The sequence below is a fragment of the Bison bison genome, unplaced genomic scaffold (assembly GCF_000754665.1).
Source record: "Bison bison bison isolate TAMUID 2011002044 unplaced genomic scaffold, Bison_UMD1.0 scf7180017864036, whole genome shotgun sequence".
NCBI lineage: Eukaryota > Metazoa > Chordata > Mammalia > Artiodactyla > Bovidae > Bison > Bison bison.
In genome coordinates, this window is record NW_011494608.1 from 6,130,503 (window position 1) to 6,152,277 (window position 21,775).

The following is a 21,775-nucleotide window of genomic DNA, read 5'->3' on the forward strand; positions in this document are numbered from 1 at the left end:
CTCAGGGCCGGGTGCTGGGCTTCAACAGCTCGAGATGCTGCTCTGTCTGCAGGCTTTACCTTCAGGCTCCTAACTGCAGGCCTAACTCAAGTGACTGCCCCTACTCCACAGTGAAAACTATCATTTACCACAGAAAACTCTGAACTCAAGCAACAGTGGGAAGAAAGGGGGCTCCAGGAAACACAAGCAAGCTAGCCAGAAAGAGAGCAGAAGAAAGAGGCGGACAGATCCGGGGTTTGTCCTGAAAACCAGCCCAGCCTGCCCCGCTACTGAGGCGAGCCGAGGACAGAAAGGCCCACTGCCGCCACGGGTGCGTCGAGGCACATCCCAGGTATCTGGGCGTCCGGTTCAGCCCCACAAGCAGGGCTCAGGGCTTAATCTGAACCATCAACCAACAGACTACAAATGGCCCGAGCAAACTGGGAGTCTCTCTTGGAACGTAAGATTCTCAAAAATGTCAAAAACAACTCAAAGCTACCTTTCCTTGTCACCAATTGTATTCCACACAGCAGATACTGATCACATCTAATTTTCACATCGAAGCAAAAACAGTGCCACCACTGCTTCAAAAGATGAGTAAAGACAGGGCCTTTCAACCAGGAAGAGGCATGGCCACTAAGCCCACCCGCCGTCCCGGAACAGGGTCTCCACCCACAGCCCAGAAGGCGAGGCGGCAGCTGTCCAGAGCCGGGGGCGGGGGGCGGACATGGCGCCCAGGGAGAGAGGGCGTGAGGGGGGAGCCTATGGTCCAGATGAGACAACCAGCGGCAGCGGCTTTCTCTCCCTCCAACCAAGCTAACTGATACTTTATTTCAGTATCCGAATGTCACCTTCTGGGGTACAAGGTCTAAAAGCTGGAAAGATACAGAGAAGCAAAACTTCTCTAGGACAGGACCAGAGGCAGCCTGACGAAGCAGCAGCTACAAGGAAGTTCAGCGCCTCTGGTGGTGGTGGGTCAGTCGCTAAGTTGTGTCCAATTCTGAGACCCCATGGACTTGTAGCCTGCCAGGCTCCTCTGTCCATGGAATTCTCCAGGCAAGAATACCGGAGTGGGTTGCCATTTCTTCCTCCAGGGGATTTTCCAAAGCCAAGAACTGAACCAGGGTCTCCTGTCTTGCAGGCAGACCAACTGAGCTACAAGGGAAGTTCTCAGCAGCCTCAGGGCTGATGAAAAGAAAAAGAAAAAGCCGAGGGTATGAAAGCAGAGAAGGCTGCAGGTGCTCTGGGAACAGCAGGGCAGCACCTGTGAGTCAGGCCTGTGCCAGCTGCTCTCACAGGAAACGCCTGACTTCAATCCTGAACACAACCCCAACAAAGCATTTCCTCCCCCGTGTCTACAGAAGGGGATCCTGAGGTCCAGGTGGACCTGCCTCAGGCCGAAGAGCTGAAAAAGGACGAGTCCTAGCCAGGTTGGTGATATCTCTACTCCTGTTTTCTTTTTGCTAAACATTTAAAACAACTCCTGCTTTTAAACTCCCAATCAGTGACATCTTGAAAAGAACAGGAAAGGCCTATAGTTCATGGCAACAGAAGTGAAAAAAGTAAGCAATCCCTTTAAGCTCTGATTTATTTATTTATGAAATTCTACATGTTAATACAGAAAGTTCTTTGATATTTAAAACAACTTCTTTGTAGTATCTGTCCAGCTAAGAACAACTAGTTAAGTGTAAGTCCACTTAACAAGTAAACTCTTAATTAAAATTTACAAGAAATATTACTATTTGCTCAGGCCCCAAGCCTTAGTCACCCCGACTCCTCTCTGTCTCTGAGGATCAAAGCAATCCATCAGCAAAACCCATTATCCTTGCCTTAAAACTATACCTGGGCCGTGACCTCTCCCTGCCCACTGCCCTATGTCTGCTGCCAACCTGCACACGGGTCAAAGCCACAGGCCAACCCCGCTCCCCCATCTCCAATCCGGCTGCCCCATACTCCACTCTCAACCCGGCAGCTGCAACTGACCCTTCCTTTCAAAACAATCAAGCACACCATTTCACTCCTTTGCTGCTGCTGCTGCTGCTAAATTGCTTCAGTCGTCTTATGGCTCCACCGTCCCTGGGATTCTCCAGGCAAGAACACTGGAGTGGGTTGCCATTTCCTTCTCCAATGCATGAAAGTGAAAAGTCAAAGTGAAGTCGCTCAGTCGTGTCCGACTCCTAGCAACCCCATGGACTGCAGCCCACCAGGCTCCTCCATCCATGGGATTTGCCAGGCAAGAGTATTGGAGTGGGGTGCCATTGCCTTCTCTCACTCCTTTGCTAAAACTCACCAAAAGTTCTCCAGATCCCCAAGCAGGTAGCCTACACACTGAGCATGGTCTTCAAAACCCTGAAGGCTGCCCTCCCACCCACACCTGGGGTCCTCACCAAGCCCACCACCAGGGTCTTCTCAGCTCCAACCACACTGACCTCCACTCTGCCTTGAGCCCACACCAGGCGTGCACGACCTCAGGGCCTTTACACGGCCTGTCCCTCTAGGTGGGACACTCCTGTCTCAGATAACCACAAGGCTCAAATGTTACTCACTCCACTCACCTCGTCTAAAAGTCCACAGCCATACTCTTAACTCCAGTTCCATCTGCCCCAAAGCATACACACCTCCTACAGCCCCCCGTGACTTGTTCCTGCCCTTTGTCCCCTGCCCAGCTACCCCACCACAACGTGCTCTCCACAGGGGGAAGGACATCACTGAGTCTGTGCACTGTCCCCAGGGCCTCACTGCTAATACGGTCAGTACAATGTATAGGCCACACTCCACACCTTCTCACCCCGTAGGTAAGGAGGAGATGGCAGAGGGGCAGTCTAGGTTCTAGGTGTCAGAGCCCAACACTAAGCTCCGTGACAGCATGGCCGGCCTTGGTCCTAGGCACTGCTTCACCTCCAAGACCCAGCACAGGGGTTTGAAAAATATCCACAGAATGAATACGTGCATCATACTTGTTGCAAACCTTGCTTTTCCTCCCAATAAGAATGGAAAAAGAAAAACTGATATGAATTTTAGGAAAACCATATGGAAATGTCCTTCCCCATCTGACATAAAAAATAAACCACACAACTGAAGTATTCTGATGCTCCGAACAGAACTTCCACTGCAGATGTTAATAGAACCAAATGATACTAGTGTGTAAGATTAGATAAAACCACTGGAAGGCTAGCAAAGAATGCTATAAACAAAGTTAGTGAGCAAAAGAACACTTCACATACTGTGTAGGTCTGCCCACTCTGGCTTCCCTACAGAAACCTGGCCTGAAATAAGAAAGTCACCAGGGGGGACTTCCCTGATGGCCCAGTGGTTAAGACTCTGCTCTTTCCATGCCGGGGAGGGGGCGTTATTGTCCGATCCTGGTCAGGGAACCAAGATTCCACATGACCCATGGTGCAGCCAAAAAAAGATTTAAAAAAAATTTTTAAGAAATAAACAATCTTTAAAATAAGAAAGAAAAGAAAGTCACTGGGAAAGAACTATTAAGAAACAAACAGCTTACAAACGTCACAACAGCAGCTCACAAAGATGCAACCCTGACGTTCAAGTTCTCATACACTTCTCACAGTTTCCACAGTTTGCCTTAGGTTAGACCAAAACTCCTCGGCAGTACTTCTTAGAAGAGTAAAGCACTGGTAAATGGTTTTATGTCAACCAACAAGAAGAATTTGTAAAAACATATAATGTAATTCACATTATATACACAATTCAAAACTTATCTTCTCTTGCCTTTCTTTATGCCTCATTAATCAAAAGTTACAGATTTAAATAAAATCAACACTTTTACCACATGTACGTCCATTAGCGACTGATAAGTACAATATACCCAACTTCCGTCAGTTGGGTGCCTGTTCTAAGCTTACTTCCATTCAGACTCAGAGAATTATCTGTTCAATGTCACTGTGACTCACTGTCTCCATCACAAACACAGAAAAAATTTTTTCTTAAAGTTTTAATATCAATAAAAATTAGGACTTGGTAAGAACTAAAGAAACTTAGTCTTAACAATGGATATAATTACCTTCTGAAGACAAACAGACAATAGGTCTCAAAACACAACATACTCCAAAAGGTGATGGTACTGGTATTACTTGTTTTCCCAGCCAAGTTTCATGACAATTACCATACCTCCCTTCCGATACTCTGGAGGAGCTCTGGGGAAGTTGAGGAAGGCACTGACTTGCCACTGGAAGATGCAAAGGAGCCCCAGTTCTACCCGTGGGACAAAGAAAGAGTCATTTCACCATCCTGAACCTCAGTGTGTTCACCTGAAAAACAAGGACAACGACTATCACTTACTGAACCGTGAAAATGTCAGTCACAAAACAGCAGAGCAGCAACACGAATGATAATGAAAATATGATAATAATGATGCCAAGTTAATGCCTACTATGCACCAAGCCCAGTTCCAAGTACTTTTAAAATACTGACTTATTTAGTTATTAAAAACCACTCCCACGAGGCAGACTCTATCACCTCCACTGCACAGATGAAGAAACTGGAGCACAGAGAGAGAACTTGTTCCAGGTCACAGGGCTTCTAGGAGCAGAGCTGGAAATCAAACTCGGCAGCTAGGCCCACAGTCTGTGTTCCCTGCCGATCTGCTCAGTGTGCATGCGTGCTCAGTTGCTCAGTCATGTCCAACTCTCTATGATCTCATGGACTGTAGTCCACCAGGCTCCTCTGTCCATGGAATTTTCCAGACAAGAATACTGGAGTGGGTTGTCATTTCCTTCTCCAGGGGACCTTCCTGACCCAGGGATTGAACCCGCTTCTCTGGCGTCTCCTGTACTGGCAGGTGGATTCACTACCACTGTGCCATCTGGGGAGCCCAACTGGCTAAGTGCTTTACACCTATTTTCTCAGTTAACACAACCAACGATGTAGGTGATGTTTAAATCCACAAGTGACACGTGAACAAACTGAGGAGCAGAGAAAGGAAGTGCATACCTAACGTCAGGCTAGCTGGGCGGAGCCGGGATAGCACCAGCTCTCAGGTACCAGCCAGACCACACCCTTCAATCACTACCCCAGGGATGCTACCTGCAGAGGCTGCAAAGCCTTCCAGAGAGGGGCGGGAGGCAGGCCCCACCTGGCCTCCGGAGGATGACTACTGGGTCACGGTGGAGACCAAAGGGACAAGCAGGAGGAGAAGAAATGTGCCTGGGGGCAGAACACAAGACAGACAGGCCCCTCTCTCCCCGACACAGCACCCCACAGTGGTCCCTGGTGTCAGCAATCCTGCCCAGAACACACTCAGACGAGATGCTGAGCCTGCAGCTGGTACCTGAGAGACGCATCCAAACCACCAGGAGACACCCACCCATCCTAATGGATGAACCCACACTCAAGAGATGAGACAGAGGGAAAATGTCTTCTAAAGGGCAGAAAGCCCTGAACCTATTATTAATCTAAATAATTCTGAACTAGAGAGTTCCCAGAGACACTAGTTCATAGCCATTCCTTATTTTCCCACATCAAACATCAGCACTAAATTCCAGGTTAAGAATCAGTTGAGAGTTTATGAGGGAAAAAAAGGACCCTGCAATGTGTGAGAAGATGCTGCTATAGTTTTTCAAAATACAATGGGCAGCAGAGGCACAGTAACACAGGGTGAGAGAAGACATTCACCGAACCGAAATTTTCGACCTAAATATATTTAACATGTTATGAAGTAAAGGGCAGTTTTTGTGTATGCTGACCATAAAGACACAAATAATCAAAGGCAATCAAGTAGTTAAAATGTTGAAACTGTTCAACTGTGAAACTTTTATTGAACAGGCATATGCATATCCAAATCACCTCATCATTTCATCACCATATATTTTTTACCCTACAAATCCAATTTATCCATAGTTTGACCACTCACCTTATTTAGCAAACAGTGACAGTATCAAAGCACTGGCTCCCGAATTAGGTAACTGAAGCAGAAAGAGCCCAAGAGAACCTCTGGCGTCTGGTTAGAAACCAGGCCGTGCGGCTGCAGGTTGTGAGCAGACGGCTATAGCTAAAGGGGGCGCTGGGGCCAGGGGGACCCCTGGTGGTAAATGAGCCTCTTCTACAACCTACATTCCTCAGCTATAAAGAGGGACACATCAACCACCGACATTTTAAATTATCCCTCACAGTGGCCTGGAAAAAGAAGGTGTTTCTACAGTATAATCCAACAGAAGCACCCAGCACGGATCCAGTCCCTCCTCCAGTCATACTGAGTAAGAGGCACCACTGAGGCTTCTCTCTGTCCAAACACAGCTGCACAGTGGCTGGCTTCCTTTGTCCATCTCCCGCCTCCATGCCTCTGGTCTTGTCACACTGGTGTCAACAGACGCTATTCCAACTCAGCAGAAGCATAGAGAGTCACTTTTTCAATTCTACCTAAAATTTTTTTATCATTAAAAAGTTATTAAACTCAGCCATAAAAAAGAAAGAAACAATGCCATTTGCAGCAACATGGATGCAACTAGAGATGACCATACCAAGTGAAGTCAGAAAGAGAAAGACAAATACCACACGATACCCCTTCCACGTGGAGTCTGACATATGGCACAAATGAACCATCTACTAAAGAAAAGGCTCACAGGGAAGAGACTTGTGGTTGCCAGAAGGAAGGGGAGCGGGAGGAGCCGCGGGGGGTCTGGGTTGGCAGATGCAGACTGTTACATTTAGAATGATAAACAAGGTCCTAGTGTACAGCACACAGAACTATCTTCAATATCCCATGTAAACCATAATGGAAGAGACTACTAAAAAAAGAATGTATGTATGTGTGTAACTGAGTCACTTCTCTGTACAGTAGAGATTGGCACATTATAAATCAACCATACTTCAGTTTTTTAAAAGTTATTAAAACCAACGCCACCCTTATCAGGATGATTATTACTATTTTTTAAAAAAAATATGAAAATAACAAGTGTTGGCAGAGATGTGGAGAGACAGAAACTCTTGCATACATCAGTGGGAACGTAAATGGTGAAACTGCTACAGAAAAGAATGGAGGTTCTTCAAAGGAGTCAAAACTAGAACTACCACATGATCGAGCAGCTCCACATGGGGAGCCCTACATCCAAAAGAACTGAAGGTAGGGTCCTGAAGAGGTCGCACCCTCTGTTCACAGCAAGTATCCACAACAGTCAAAAAGCAGGAAGCACCCGCCGTGTTCATCGATGGCGGGACGCAGAAGTGCAGTGATTACAGTGGCGCATCACTCAGCCTCTGAAAGGAAGGAGACCCTGTGACCTGGGACATGAGCACAGGGCCTGTGTGTGTGCTGTATGCTTCCACTCATGCGAGGCACCTAAAGTAGCCGAGCTCATAGGAACAGAAAGTAGAACAGTGACTACCAGGAAGCGGGGAAGAGGGGAAAGGGGTACAGAGCTTCAGATTTGCAAGATAAGCCTAGAGATCTGTTTCACAAGATGTTCATACACTTAACACCACTGACGCGCACACTTAAAAACAGCTAAGATGGCAAATTTTATGTTCTGTATTTTTTGCCTATCCCAATAAAAAACTTAAAATGTTAAAACCACTTTAAAAGAACGCATCTCACGTTTTACAACAAATCCGCAAACGTGACACAATTACGTCTACCTGTCGACGGAGAAGGCAATGGCACCCCACTCTAGTACTCTTGCCTGGAAAATCCCATGGACGGAGAAGCCTGGTGGGCTGCAGTCCATGGGGTCGCACAGGGTCGGACACGACTGAAACGACTTAGCAGCAGCAGTATGGACAAGGGGGAAAGTATGGAGACATTAGAACGAGCCTGAAGCGCAAGAGGAAGGCAAAAGAGAGACAACAGCCTATCCTGGACCAGGCTGGAGACAGGCCCAGCAGTGCTGACACTGGTGCGGCACGGGAAGCGGGCTTTGCGCGGCTCACAAAATACCCCTGAAGAAAACCTGGGATCACCACTAGTGTTGCCATTTGCAAGAACGAAGAAACGGGCTTACAGAGGTGCAGGACAGAGGATCCGATGAGACTTTGTAAAAGTAAGGCCACACGTGACTCCAAAGCCAAGACAGTCACCTTTCCATCTCCTTAAGCCTGAAAGCCCCAAGCTGTCCATTCAGTTTGTTTGAAATATTCCTTGAATTCTGACCTTGCCACACTGTAGATATGTGACCTGGGGCACTGTTTTTCTTTTTTAACTTCTCTTTGACTTGGTTTTCTCATCAGTTAAACGAACTTTAAAATGACATCTACCATTCACAGCTGTTAGGAGAATTAAATACCATCACATAAAGGGCTTTGACATCATCAGGGCATTCCTTTGCATCTTCTGGGCTGGCACAGTGACTTAAGAATCGCCAGGAACCCAAGAATGCCTAGGACAGAGCCCGGGTCCCCAGGGAGCTGAGAGCTCCCAGAGGACAGACACACAGGTCCCAGTAAGCACGCCCCCGGCAGGCTGGTTGGGGAAACCCCCAGTGAACTTCCTGTGCCATTCGAGGCTTAAACAATTCAGAGGTTTATCTGAAAAACTCAAACAACTGGGAACTGCCTCCATGCTGACAGAAGGGGAATGAGCAAATAAAGATGAGTGACTACATACATGTGTTTAAAAAAACGGTGTTTGCTGAAAATTTTTCATTGATACCGAAAATACTCATTAATTTTTTAAAAAAACGAACATGTTCTATAGAGAATTAAGGTAATTCCCAGTTCTAAACTGCAAGGATTTTCAAGATATATATTTTAAGTAATAAAAATAATAAATTAACACAAAAAAATAACTATTTTAAAGAAATGATATCTAGTAAAATTCCCATTATTTTTCTAAATAACACACAAACAACACATCAAAAGAGAAATTGAAAAAATGTTCAGCACAGGATTGACAATTAAAAACAGAAGATCAAAATCTTTAGGATGGAGTTGAAAGAGTACACAGAGGAACTTTTTAACTTTAAGCATTTATATTTAAAGGGCGAAAACATGAGTTGTCTGGGTTTTTTTTTTACCTTAAATGAGAAAAAGCATTAGCAAATTAAACCCAAAGTAAGTAGAAGTTAAGACAGAACAAGGAGCAGCGCTGGGGCAAAAGGAAAAATGAGTAATAATGACCCTGTCTTCATGAAAAGTTTGGTTCTATCCATCAGGGACCTTTTGCATTGATTCTTGACTTCTAAAAATACTGCTAAAACATCACTTATCTTGATGACTGAGAGTTTTGGGGTCCCTGAGAAATGCCTTACCAGAGTCCTGCCCACACCTTCCCATTCCCACACTCCACTTCCGCCCACTGGCCCACCCGCCATAATCCCAAGGCTCCCCACATCTAGCGCAATCACCTAGAGCTTCGTGAAACTAGAAACATTTCTGCCCAAGGCGTGTTAAGTACAGTCACTCGACTTTAAAAGTTCCCTCTGAGAACAATAAAAGGATTCAATACTTCTTTTTAAACACGAGAATCACAGTAACTAAACTGTAAAAGCATATCTATTTTCTGGAAACAGTTGCGATGCCATTTTTTACACTGAACCAACAAACTCCTGAATTCATTAATGTCTGACCTTAAAAGGAGGAGGCAAGCCCTAAAAATGAGTAAGCAAAATCCATGCTTGCTTAAGGCTATTTGCACCTCTTAAGAAACAGCAGAAACCCTTCTTATTTAGGTCCTAAGAGCTGGAACAAGAACAGCAACTGCTCAAATTCACAAGCCACATGGGCAGAGCATGACGGCTTCACAGGAGAGGAGAGTCTGTAACAACTCACTTATTCAAAGATTCCTCCTTCCCCCTTTTTTTGAGATGTCTGAATCCAAGGGAGGTGCAACAGTGTGTCCCCTAGAAAAACAGGAAAAGTGCATAAAGTACAGTAATCAGAGAGATGCTGGGGAGTGAGAATAAGGGGGGCTAAGACTTCAGAGGGCGAAGAACCACAAAGCTGAGCGGGTCTCCTGCAGCTCCTTTGAACTTTGGTGTTTATCTGCCAATCCTGTGAACAAGGAGGAGGCTGAGAACCCTGGCTCAGCATCCACAGAAAACTGCCGCCAGGGGTCAGAGAAGCATGAGAGGCTTTGGCAAGCTAACAACCTACAAGCAAACGTGTCTTTCCTGCCGCACATCACTCGGCAATGAAAGGAAGGTACTGACACAGGCTACAACGTGGACGAAATCAGAAAACATCACGCTCAGTGAAAGAAGCCCAGCGTAAAAGTGTTTAACGTGCATACTGAACACTGTATAAAATTTTCAACGTAAGTCCCACGCAAGTTTTAAATCTAAAAAATGATTTAAACATTTTACCTTTACCTATAGCTCTTCAATCCATAAGATATTCTAGAGAACATTTTAAAAAAACTTCCTAGAAAGATCATCTTTTAGAGAAGAAATTTCTTCAGTTAAATAAAGCCATTATACAGCTTATTCTTCTTTGGGAATATGCCCTGTGCACACATCTTTAACTAATATTAAGTGGTTCACTCAAAAGCAGAAAGCTAAACATCAGAAACAGATGAAAAGGTATCTAACAAGAACAATTGAAGACATTCGAGTTCTGACTGTAGGGGAAACATGAGATCTAATTATAAAACATAGGAACACGGGTCTCCTATAATAAAACAGTTACTTAAAATATATATATCAAATTTACACATTTTAAAAAAATCTATTTTGCTTCCCATTATGCGATTGGGAGAAGAAGGGCCAAAAATCTGCAAAAATACTTTAAATTTTCTTTTTATAATCATTACTGCATACTTCTATAGTTATTTCCTGGGGAGATTTTAATTACTTCAGTTGTGCCTTTGCTGCTGCTAAGTCGCTTCAGTCGTGTCCGACTCTGTGTGACCCCATAGATGGCAGCCCACGAGGATACCCCGTCCCTGGGATTCTCCAGGCAAGAACACTGGAGTGGGTTGCCATGTCCTTCTCCAGTGCATGAAAGTGAAAAGTGAAAGTGAAGTCGCTCAGTCGTGTCCGACCCTCAGCAACCCCATGGACTGCAGCCCACCAGGCTCCTCCGTCCATGGGATTTTCCAATCAAGAGTACTGGAGTAGGGTGCCATCGCCTTCTTCGAGTTGTGCCTGTAAGTAACTCCAAATCTGATTTTGCTTTAAAAAAAAAAAGTTATGAAATAAATATGTCTGTATAAAATGCACTTAAAGAATTTATGAAAGAACATGCATTTATTTTTTGCTCTACATACACAGTCTGGATATGATTACAGGTGGCTTAAAGCACAGTCCTCTCACTGGGATCCTTGAATTACCACCTAAGAACTCAGAGTACAGGAATTTCCTAATGTATATGTCCCAAGCCTTAAATGGAAATCAAATATTATCTTTAAGTAAAAAATAGAAGTATGAATTCATCTAACAAGAACAAAAGAGAACACAAAAATAACAGCATCACCACCTGCAGCGTTTCCTGTAAAATGTAATTACACATTCCTAGTCCCAAGATTTCCAGGGCATTTACAGCTCTTTCCATGTGACCTCGAAGTTACCACCTATACTTGCTACAATATGATCTCTACACACAGTTGCTGACTGAAATTCTTTCTTCTGCTGAAAACTATACTCAGGACAATCTCATTCCACAAACGTAGTCAATCTCCACCTCACTCTCACAGTTGTCTAAGAAACCCAAGTCTCCTTTCTGTACACAATCTCCTCTCTGTACATCTATCACAATCCACAGTAAACCCATTTTTGTCTCCTTTACAGAGTCAGGCACTGCAAAAAGAAGGCACCCTTGGCGTCTGCTGCACAGCTAAGGAAACCACTCTGCTCTGCCGTCTGGGAAAGCTCCCGACAGCAGCCGCAACGTGTCCTGGAGTAACACCACCATCATGATCACTGCACAAATGCCATGCAAACACCACGCTTTCTACCCTCTTCCAGATAAAATCCACTTAAGAACTGACACCACTTTCACAATCAGAATATCCTGCAAGAAAAGCTACACCCTGCTCCCTTTCCCATCTTCTTACCTGAATAAAAGTAAGGTCTGGGGAACCGGTGGGGTTGGGATAAAAAAGAAAGGCAGATACGTTTTCTTCAGCCATCTGGAAGTATGCGTCACATGGAAAACTCCTCAGTGCCCAATGAGTGCAAGTTTATGCTGAACTTCGCACCTAAGTCAGGTCAAGTCAAAGTTGCTCAGTCGTGTCCGACTCTTTGCGACCCATGGACTATACAGTCCATGGAATTCTCCAGGCCAGAAAACTGGAGTGGGTAGCCATTCCCTTCTCCAGGGAATCTTCCCAACCCAGGGATTGAACCCAGGTCTCCTGCATTGCAGGAGGATTCTTTACCAGCTGAGCCACAAGGGAAGCCCAAACTAAAGATTTACTCTGAAGATTAAAAGTCACACTCAAGAGAACAAGTACATTTTTAGTAATTTTTTAAATCTTTTATAAATTATGACAAAATTAAGCACATATGTGATCCGTTTTCTCAAACATGTTAAATATCCCTGTTACTGACATACAAGGCAGTGAAGTTCAGCTTTGAACAGTGAAAATGCAGCTCCAAGACTGACCAAGTCTCACTTGCCCTCAGCTACCAAAAGAGGATCAATTTAGGATCAAGAGTGTTAGGTAGGTAGAATAGGGAAAAGGAGTCCAAAATGGCGGTGGCTAAAAGACAAGGAAGGTCAAAGGAAGGTCCGAGGACCAGAGTGAAGACTTCAGGCAGAACAAACAGCACTCCTGGCTAAGCCCAATTTGCATAGGGCAGGCCCAGGTGGAGGAAAAAACATATAAAAGGAGGAGCCAAAGCGCTTTCTCACGGACTCTCTCCCGCGTGCGTGCACTCTCTTTCTCTCTCTCTCTCTCTCTCTCTCTCTCTCTCCTGCTATCTTCTAAATAAAATAGAGCTGTAACACTGATTTGCCTAAGAGCTATAACACGGTTTGTCCAAGACCTGAGAGCTCCAAATCTTTGTTGTGACCAGACAAAGAACCGAGGAACATACACTCGCGTGACAGAGTTTCCACGTAAACGCAACAGGCAGCCTGCATCAATGCTGCAGGTCCAGAAGAAAACTACCACTGGAAGACCCCCCAATCTTTCCCATTTAAATCTAAAGAATGAGTCTGTTCCAGGATATGTCTACTGTGATACAGAGGTTATGAGAAAATGTCATATATACACCCAAACACCACTATTCTAGCAAGCTTTTCTATTTCAAAACCACTGTCACCAGCAGGCAGAAGCTACGCAGTAGTTACACACTCCATCTTATGACGCGTCACTTCATAAGGCTCACATAATGAAAAATCAGTATTTACGCTGTACTAATCTCAATTTCATAAACTAACAAAGATATTTTTTAAGGGCGACATTGTTACTCAAATGTACATCAAAAACTGTAAGAAGAGCCAAAAATGATTCCAAATTTTCAACCAATCATCTGCAAGACTGGGGGAAAACCTCTCCTTCAGCGGTGCAGAGCACAGGACTGGGGTCACGCAGGTGCTGGGCACTCTGCTGGCCAATGAAGATCTCAGGCATCTCCCTTCTCACACTCATTCACCAGGCCCCGATACACTCACTGCTCACTACACTAACACATCGCTGACGGATGGGCAAGTGGCGGGAAGAAAATGACCTCTGCTTGAAGGAGCTGGGATTAACGGTTATGTTCAGGACAAACAACACAGCGTGTGTTAAGTCAGGCAGGAAAAGCTATTTTGCACGAAACACAATGCAGAATACACCAAATATCCCATATCAGTACAGTAACAAAACAAAATGGAAATTAAACCAAAAAAAAGAACAAGCTTCCCTCTGTCAAAATGGAAATTGCCTGAGATTCTGTAGATAGTAAAGTCAGTAGCTAGGAGCACATCAATGCTGTATACTGTCACCCTGCTTATTTAACTTGTATGGAAAGAGTACATTATGCAAGATGCTGGACTGGATGAAGCTCAAGCTGCAATCAAGATTGCCGGGAGAAATATCAGTAACCTCAGATATGCAGATGACACCACCCTTGTGGCCAAAAGCAAAGAGGAACTAAAGAGCCTCTTAATGAAAGTGAAAGAGGAGAGTGAAAAAGTTGACTTAAAACTCAACATTCAAAAAATGAAGATCACGGCATCTGGTCCCATCACTTCATGGCAAACAGACGGGGAAACAATGGAAATAATAACAGACTTTATTTTTTTGGCTCCAAAATCATCGCAGATGGTGACTACAGCCATGAAGTTAAAAGACTCTTGCTCCTTGGAAGAAAAGTTATGACCAACCTAGACAGCATATTAAGAAGCAGAGACATTACTTTGTCAACAAAGATCCATCTAGTCAAAGCTATGGTTTTTCCAGTGGTCATGTATGGATGTGAGAGTTGGACTATAAAGAAAGCTGAGCACCGAAGAATTGATGCTTTTGAACTGTGGTGTTGGAGAAGACTCTTGAGAGTCCTTTAGACTGCAAGGAGATTCAACCAGTCCATCCTAAAGGAAATCAGTCCTGAATATTCATTGGAAGGACTGATGCTGAAGCAGAAACTCCAATACTCTGGTCACCTGATTCGACGAAGTGACTCATTTGAAAAGACCCTAAAAAAAAAAAAAAAAATTTTAAAAGACCCTAATGCTGGGAAAGATTGAAGGTGGAGGTGGGAGGAGAAGGGGAAGACAGAGGATGAGATGGCTGGATGACATCACCGACTCAATGGACATGAGTCTGAGTACAAACTCTGGGAGTTGGTGATGGACAAGGAAGCCTGGTGTGCTGCAGTCCATGGGGTCACAAAGAGTCAGACACAAGTGAGCAACAGAACTGAACTGATGGAGAAAGAATGGATAGACAAAACAGGATAGACTCTTGCAAGGGAACACTATACTCAGCAACAGAAAGGAACCAACCACACAGCAATATAGATGAATCTCTACTACATGGGGCTAAAAATCACCTTTCACAGTTATACGCAGCGTACCACTCTGCTGACATGAGCTCCTAGAACAGGCAAAAGTGACCTGAAGTGGAAGGAACACAGAAGTTATGGGGGGAGGGGAGCAGCGAGTGGTTGGGGCAGGGACTGTGACCATGGAGGGGCATGAAGGAACTTTCTGGGGCCCTGGGGCCCTTCCCAGGCACTATAAAGCCTTGCTGTGTTCTCCATTTCTTGTTTCAGCCTCCAAAACCTTCCCTGAGTTGCAAAGGGCAGATTCAAACAGTTACTAATTAGGGGAATGCAGAATTAGAGGAGGAGCAGTAGAAAGATCAGTGTGTGAATAAAGCAGGGTCCTGGTTCCTCCTCAAAGGGTAGATAACACGTAACATCTGACACAGGTCTTCTACAGCAACTAAGGGCCCCACCCAGGTAGAGGACTGTAACTTCAGGCTGAGCAGAACCCAAACTGCATGGAAGCGGAAGACAGATGATTGAGATTCCTTGAATACAACCTGTTACCTCTCGCCAGCCAATGAGAGGAGGGCCACACACCCTGCAGTCGCCTTCTCCCCTGGAATTTTGCCCCAAGAACCACCCAGGATTCAGGTCTTTTGAGCATTCTCCTTGCTTGGCCCTGCAGTAACTTTTCTCTCCTTCAAATTCCAGCATTTTAGTTTGTTTGGCCTCCGTGTGCGTCAGGCACAAAAACTTGGGTTCAACAAGAAAATGACAATGGTGTCTACATTTTGGTAAGTGTATGAGCTGCAAAGGCAATGTTAACTTTTGTAAATTTGGTAATTTGATAATTCCATTAATTACATCGTGGTCATTCTGTTCTTTTCATACTGTTCATGGGGTTCTCAAGGCAAGAAGGCTGAAGTGGTTTGCCATTCCCTTCTCCAGTGGACCACGTTTTGGCAGAACTCTCCACCACAATCCATCCATCTTGGGCGCCCACGTGACACGGCTCACAGTTTCACTGAGTTGGACAAGGCTGTGGTCCACGTGATCAGTTTGGTCAGTTATCTGTGATTGTGGTTTTCATTGTGTCTGCCCTCTGATGGATGAGGATAAGGGGCTGGTGGAAGCTTCCAGATGGGAGGGACTAGTTGTGGGGAAAACTGGGTCTTGCTCTGGTGGACAAGTCCATGCTCAGTAAATCTTTAATCTTCTGCTGACGGGTGGGGCTGTTCCCTCCCTATAGCCCGGCTTTGGCAGAGGTAACGGTGACCTCCTAAAAAAGGGCCTATGCCAGCACCCTGTACCTCCCAGGCCTGCTGCAGTCAGTGTCCCTGGCCCCGCGGCAGGTACTGTGGACCCACGCCTCCACCGGAGACTCCGGAACACTCACAGGCAAGGCTGGCTCAGTCTCCTGTGGGGCCACTGCTCCTTTCTCCTGGTGCACACAAGGTTTTGTTTGTGCCCTCCCAAGTCTCTGTCTCCCCAGTCCCGACTCATCGCAGTATCTAAGTGGTAAAGGGAGTGAGCGCTGCAACCTACTCTCACAGTAAATACACGTGTGCACGTACCGGGAAAGACAGAAAGAGAGGGTGGGGTGGGGGAAGGGAGAGAAGAGGAAAACAGGGTTGGGGAGGGCCTGCAGGCAAAGGCAACAGAACGTTAGTTTAACATCTGGTGAATCTAGGTGAAGTGCCATATTCAGGAGTTCCCTATACTACTACATCTTATAACTTTTCTATAAAAGAAAAAAATTTTTTCATCTATAAAAACAAAACACACTGGACACTTGAAACACTGTAAAGCAACTATACTGCAATTTTAAACAATTAAAAACCAAAACCCAAGGAGCAGCAAACTAGAAAGGGTGCTGGAGGGTTTCTGAGGCAGTCAGCCCAGCGCAGACCACTGTCACTTTGCTGTTGAGCCCAGTTCACGCGCCCATAGCACAGGGAGGCCCAGCAAACCAGAACACTGGAATCCGAGGGAGAGAAACAGGTTTACCGCAGACAGAAAGGCAAAAGCCGTGCTACCGCACACTGAAGGCGACAAGCGTTCACACTGCAGATCCCAAGTCACCCAGAAAGGCTAAAAGTGAGTCTGATGACTTTCAGTACATTGTTTAAGAAGACCTGTAAGTATCCTTTGAAATACATAGGAAAATAAACACGGTTACATATTTTTTAAGTGTATAATCCACTATTTTTTTCCTATTCTGCATATACAGTAACTTTAAGCAAATCATACCAAAACCTCTCAGGAGACACTGCATGGTACACCCCAAACGTGTGCAGCAACAACACGAGCCAAATCAAAGCAAACACCCCGCAAACCATCCCCGAGCTCATGCAACAGGAGCCCCACAGCACCTGGAAATGCCATCAACTGAAGCAAACACCCCAGCCTTCTCCTCGGCCTCTGGACCAGGATTAAGTTACCGCGGGGTCCAGAGGAAGACACAGGGATGGAGCCAGACAGCAAAAAGTAAGCAGGACAACTCCACTCTCTTCTCTGTCTCTCAGTGTGCTGCCAAGAGGCCACTAGCGGATCTGGGCCATGTGCTCACTGTACAGAGGGCGGCAGGCGGGAGCTGCGGTGAGCGGGGCTGGACACACACGGTGGGAAGCTTCACGTGTCCAGGGGAGAGCAAGGAGGGCCGCAAACACAGAGGGGCACGTGCAACAAGGGGCAGAAGCCCGCTCCGCTGTACCACTGACTGCTGTGACCACACAGAGCGGCACCTCCCGTCATAAAACCATGAAGTCATCATTTAAAATAGTGGCCTTCTTACTTTCCAAAATCAAACAAATTTTGATTTGTAAATAAAAATTAAAACCCTCACACACAAACTTCCACTTTAATTTCCCTCCCCACTCTATACATAAACAAGGGCCTACTGGGAAAAAGTGCTGAATAACTGCTCTGGAGGACATCAGAAAGCACCACAGAGCAGTAACAAGCAACTCTTCTGCATGCTTCTAAAAACTGTACTTCAATTGCAAGTCTTAAGCTCAATGAAGCCTATGTGTATCATTTTCTGTGTGCATTCTTGGTATTTCTAGCAGTGTAAAATATACCTGTATCCTACAATTACAGCTGACCGAACAAAATAGCTGAAGACTACATAAATTTGTCTCATTAACCAGAGAAAACATTATTTATTAATTGTAAACACTGGTAAAACTATTTTTCTCCAGAGCTACAAGAACTTGAAATCCCCTAAAATAATTTAACTTTTAAAACACTTTTAACTTATGCTAATTACGCAACATCTGTAATATACAATCCTGTTATATGAAGATAAACTACATACAAAGGCTTTAGCATACAAAACTCAGCCAAGGACTTCAAGGTTACATGCTTTCAGAAGCTGTGTCTATGGCTAAAATCTACTTCACTTAAACTTCCAGGATACCTTGTCCAGAAAAATAAAGTTTAATCCAGCCTGAAAGAAAACCTGAGCTCAAGTGCGTACAGTATCTGTGTGTATACACACAGAAGTCACCTATCTTTGAAGCCTGGGGTATAATTTCCATACAGGAAAACCTCCGGCTCAGGAGCTCTGACGAACGTCCTCTGTGGCGTGGCCACCGCCAGGCGGAGGAACGGCCGCTTTCTGTCGCCCAGAGGAGTGTCTTCATGTCCCCGGAAAACAAGTCTCTCTCTGGCAGCCCCAGGCAGCCACTCACCTCATCTCTGCTCTCAGAGCTCTGCCTTAACCAGAATGTTACATCAATGGAACCCTAGCAACACGAGCGCTTCATGTTCTCAACGGGCAGAATGCTTTGGAGACGCACCACTTTGCTCCTATGTTGGTAGTTAGTTCCTTCCTGTTGCTGCTGCTGGATAGGATTCCACTGCAGGGGTGGACCCCAATCTGCTCATCCGTTTTCCAGCTGATGGGCATTCAAGTTGTTTTCCATTTTAAACGATTATGAATAAAGCTGCTATAAACATTCAGGCACACGGACATAAATTTTCATTTCTCTTGGATAAATACCTCAAAATAGGATTACTGGATTGTATGATAAGTATATATTCAACTTTATAAGAAACTGCCAAATTATTTTCCAAAGTGGTTATACTTTGCATTCCCACCAGCAAGGCAAGAGTCCTGTTTCACATCTTTGTCACTGGACACTGTCACCTCGTGCCGTCTAGTTTTACTGTTAACCACTCTAACTGCGTTGCAATGGCACCTCAACGTAGTTGCTGTCTGCCCTTCCCCAGTGAGTAATGGTGCTGAGCATCCTTCTGTGTGCTTATTCTTATCCTATGAAATGAACGAAATACCTACTCAAACCTTTTGGCCATATTTTCAATTGAAATTTTCACTGAGATCTTTTCTTTAAAACTGAATTATAGGGACTTCCCTGGTTGTCCACCAGTTAAGACTCGTGCGTGCCAAGCAGGGAGTGCAGGTTCAATCCCTGGTTGGGGAACAAAGAGCCCACATGTCATATGGTCAAAAAATAGAACTTTTTAAAAAAACTGAAGTATAGTTGCTGTACAATATTATCTAAGTTACAGGTGTACAATACAGTGATTCACAATTTTTAAAGGTTATGCTCCATTTATAGTTATTATAAAACACTGGCTATATTGCTCATTTTGCAACTTACTTTATACCTAATAGTTTGTACCTCTTACACCCCCAGCCCTCAACTGTCCCTCCCCAATACCCACTCTCTCCAGTGGTAACCACCAGCTTGTTCTCTGTAAGTCTGCTTTTTTTGTTGCTGTATTCACTAGTGTGTTGTACTTTTAGGTTTCACATATAAGTAATAACATACAGCACTTGTCTTTCTTTGACTTATTTCATTTAGCATAATACTTCCCAAGTTCATCCACCTTGCTGCAAATGTTCTTTTAAGAGACATCTACCCTTTCTGCTGCTGATGCTAAGTCACTTCAGTCATGTCTGACTCTGTGCGACCCCATAGGTGGCAGCCCACCAGGCTCCCCCATCCCTGGGATTCTCCAGTCAAGAAAGAACACTGGAGTGGGTTGCCATTTCCTTCTCCAATGCATGAAAGTGAAAAGTGAAAGTCAAGTCGCTCAGTCGTGTCCAACTCTTAGCGACCCCATGGACTGCAGCCCACCAGGCTCCTCCGTCCATGGGATTTTCCAGCCAAGAGTGCTGGAGTGGGGTGCCATTGCCTTCTCCGTCTACCCTTTCTAATAGACAATTAAAGAAGAAATGCTGAGGAGTTTGTATATTTTGACTTCAGAATTCATGAGGAGTAGACCAAAGTCTCAGAGAAGGCAATGGCACCCCACTCCAGTGTTCTTGCCTGGAAAATCCCAGGGACGGGGGAGCCTGTTGGGCCGAAGTCCATGGGGTCGCTAAGAGTCGGACATGACTGAGCGACTTCCCTTTCACTTTTCATTTTCATGCATTGGAGAAGGACATGGCAACCCACTCCAGTATTCTTGCCTGGAGAATCCCAGGGACAGGGGAGCCTGGTGGGCTGCCGTCTATGGGGTCGCACAGAGTCGGACACGACTGAAGCGACTTAGCAGAAGCAGCAGCAGCAGCAGACCAAAGTCTATAAAAATTTCCACAGGAAAAGTTGTCTCCCCACTTCTAGGGATAGGAATGGACCCATTTCCCTAGTTTTCCCAGTATTTGATGAAACCACCTCTCTGCTCAGTCTGAGCCGGGAACCCCGGACTATGAACCACCTGCAGAGCTCTGTACAAACAGCGGTGATGCAGGTCAGCACAGGCGACACAGACACGCCGAAAACACGCACCACGGTCGATGCGCGGCTGACAGCACAGAAAGGAGGCGCGGCGCTTAGGGAAGGGTCTGCGACTCTCTGCTACGAAAGCAAGACCCACTGCAGGACCATCAGGGCATGGGAACTTGAAAACTTGATGACCACCATATGAAACCTTGGGCAAAAAGTTTCTTAACGTCTCCAAGTCCAGTTTCTCTATAAAATGGGAACAGTAAGTGCTACCTTACTGAACTATTATAAAAAATTAAATACTAATCTGACACAATGACTGACACATAAAGGGCAGCTATTATGATTATGACTATTTCCTTCACCCAAATTTCTGAATCACAATGTAAGACTGGAAACATAAAGACACACTCTTCACAGAGGTATGAGCATTAAACTGAGGCCTCACACAGCAGGTAACGTGCACGCAGAGGACCCACTGAACTCAACGCAGGGTCCTGATCATACACGAGAACCGCCAGGCATTTTCAGAAGAGCTGCCCTGGAGCTGGCAATCACTGAGAGTCTTTGTGGACCTTATTTGTCAAGATTTTGCCTCAGCACTTCAAATGCGGTGATACTTCTTTCAAAAGGCTCCAATCTAACCACCCTGGGTCTTGCATGGCCTCGTCATGAACGCTTCCTTCCCTCCAGGATGCTACGACTATGCCACACAGGTGGGACTGGTGCTCCTTGGCGATATCTCCAACCTCTCTGATGCCCACACGCCCTGGTGAAGCCAAACACGGAGCAGCTTCTTAAATGCCCTGTTCATGCCTGACAACCAGAGCAGCTCAATAGCACAGCCTGGCTCCACTGACTGCTCTGTACAGCCAGACAGATGCCAACTGTATTAAGTTTTTGTGACAGGTGTTCTATAAGGATTTTTTCCCCATGAGTCAATACACAAAATCAACAGTTTCAGATTATCACTTGGATTCAGGAGTTCTGGTGTCTCCTAGGCTCAGATTTGGGGACATTAAAAATGTATAACAAATGTTAAACAATCAGAATGCCACATTTCCCATGAAGCCTGCTTCCATCTCTGAAGGGTGCAGTCTCTGCACCGTCCAGCTCCACCTCTGTGCACTTTCTTCCCTCGAGCACCCACCCCTGCTACAGCCAGCCATTCCTATCCTCCTGCAGGCCCCTCTGGGAAGGCACTCTCCCGTGCTCCGCACAGCACCACTAGGCTCAGTCACACACAGCCCACATCAGAAAACGAACAAACCACCCAATGCTGAAGCCGCAGAT

The 21,775-nt window shown here is 45.4% G+C and overlaps 1 protein-coding gene across 9 annotated transcripts in view; it reads right to left on the bottom strand.

Annotated features, from left to right (window-relative positions):
- PTK2 (protein tyrosine kinase 2) overlaps window positions 1-21,775 on the bottom strand; it is a 194,671-nt gene that overhangs the window by 145,322 nt on the left and 27,574 nt on the right. For 8 of the 9 annotated variants that reach the window (XM_010834795.1, XM_010834794.1, XM_010834800.1 and 5 more), the window contains exon 3: window positions 4,111-4,250. The exons of the other annotated variant lie outside the window; for it this stretch is intronic. The gene's annotated coding sequence lies outside the window, so the exon portion shown is untranslated. The remainder of the gene's footprint in view (window positions 1-4,110; window positions 4,251-21,775) is intronic. 9 annotated transcript variants of the gene reach the window in all.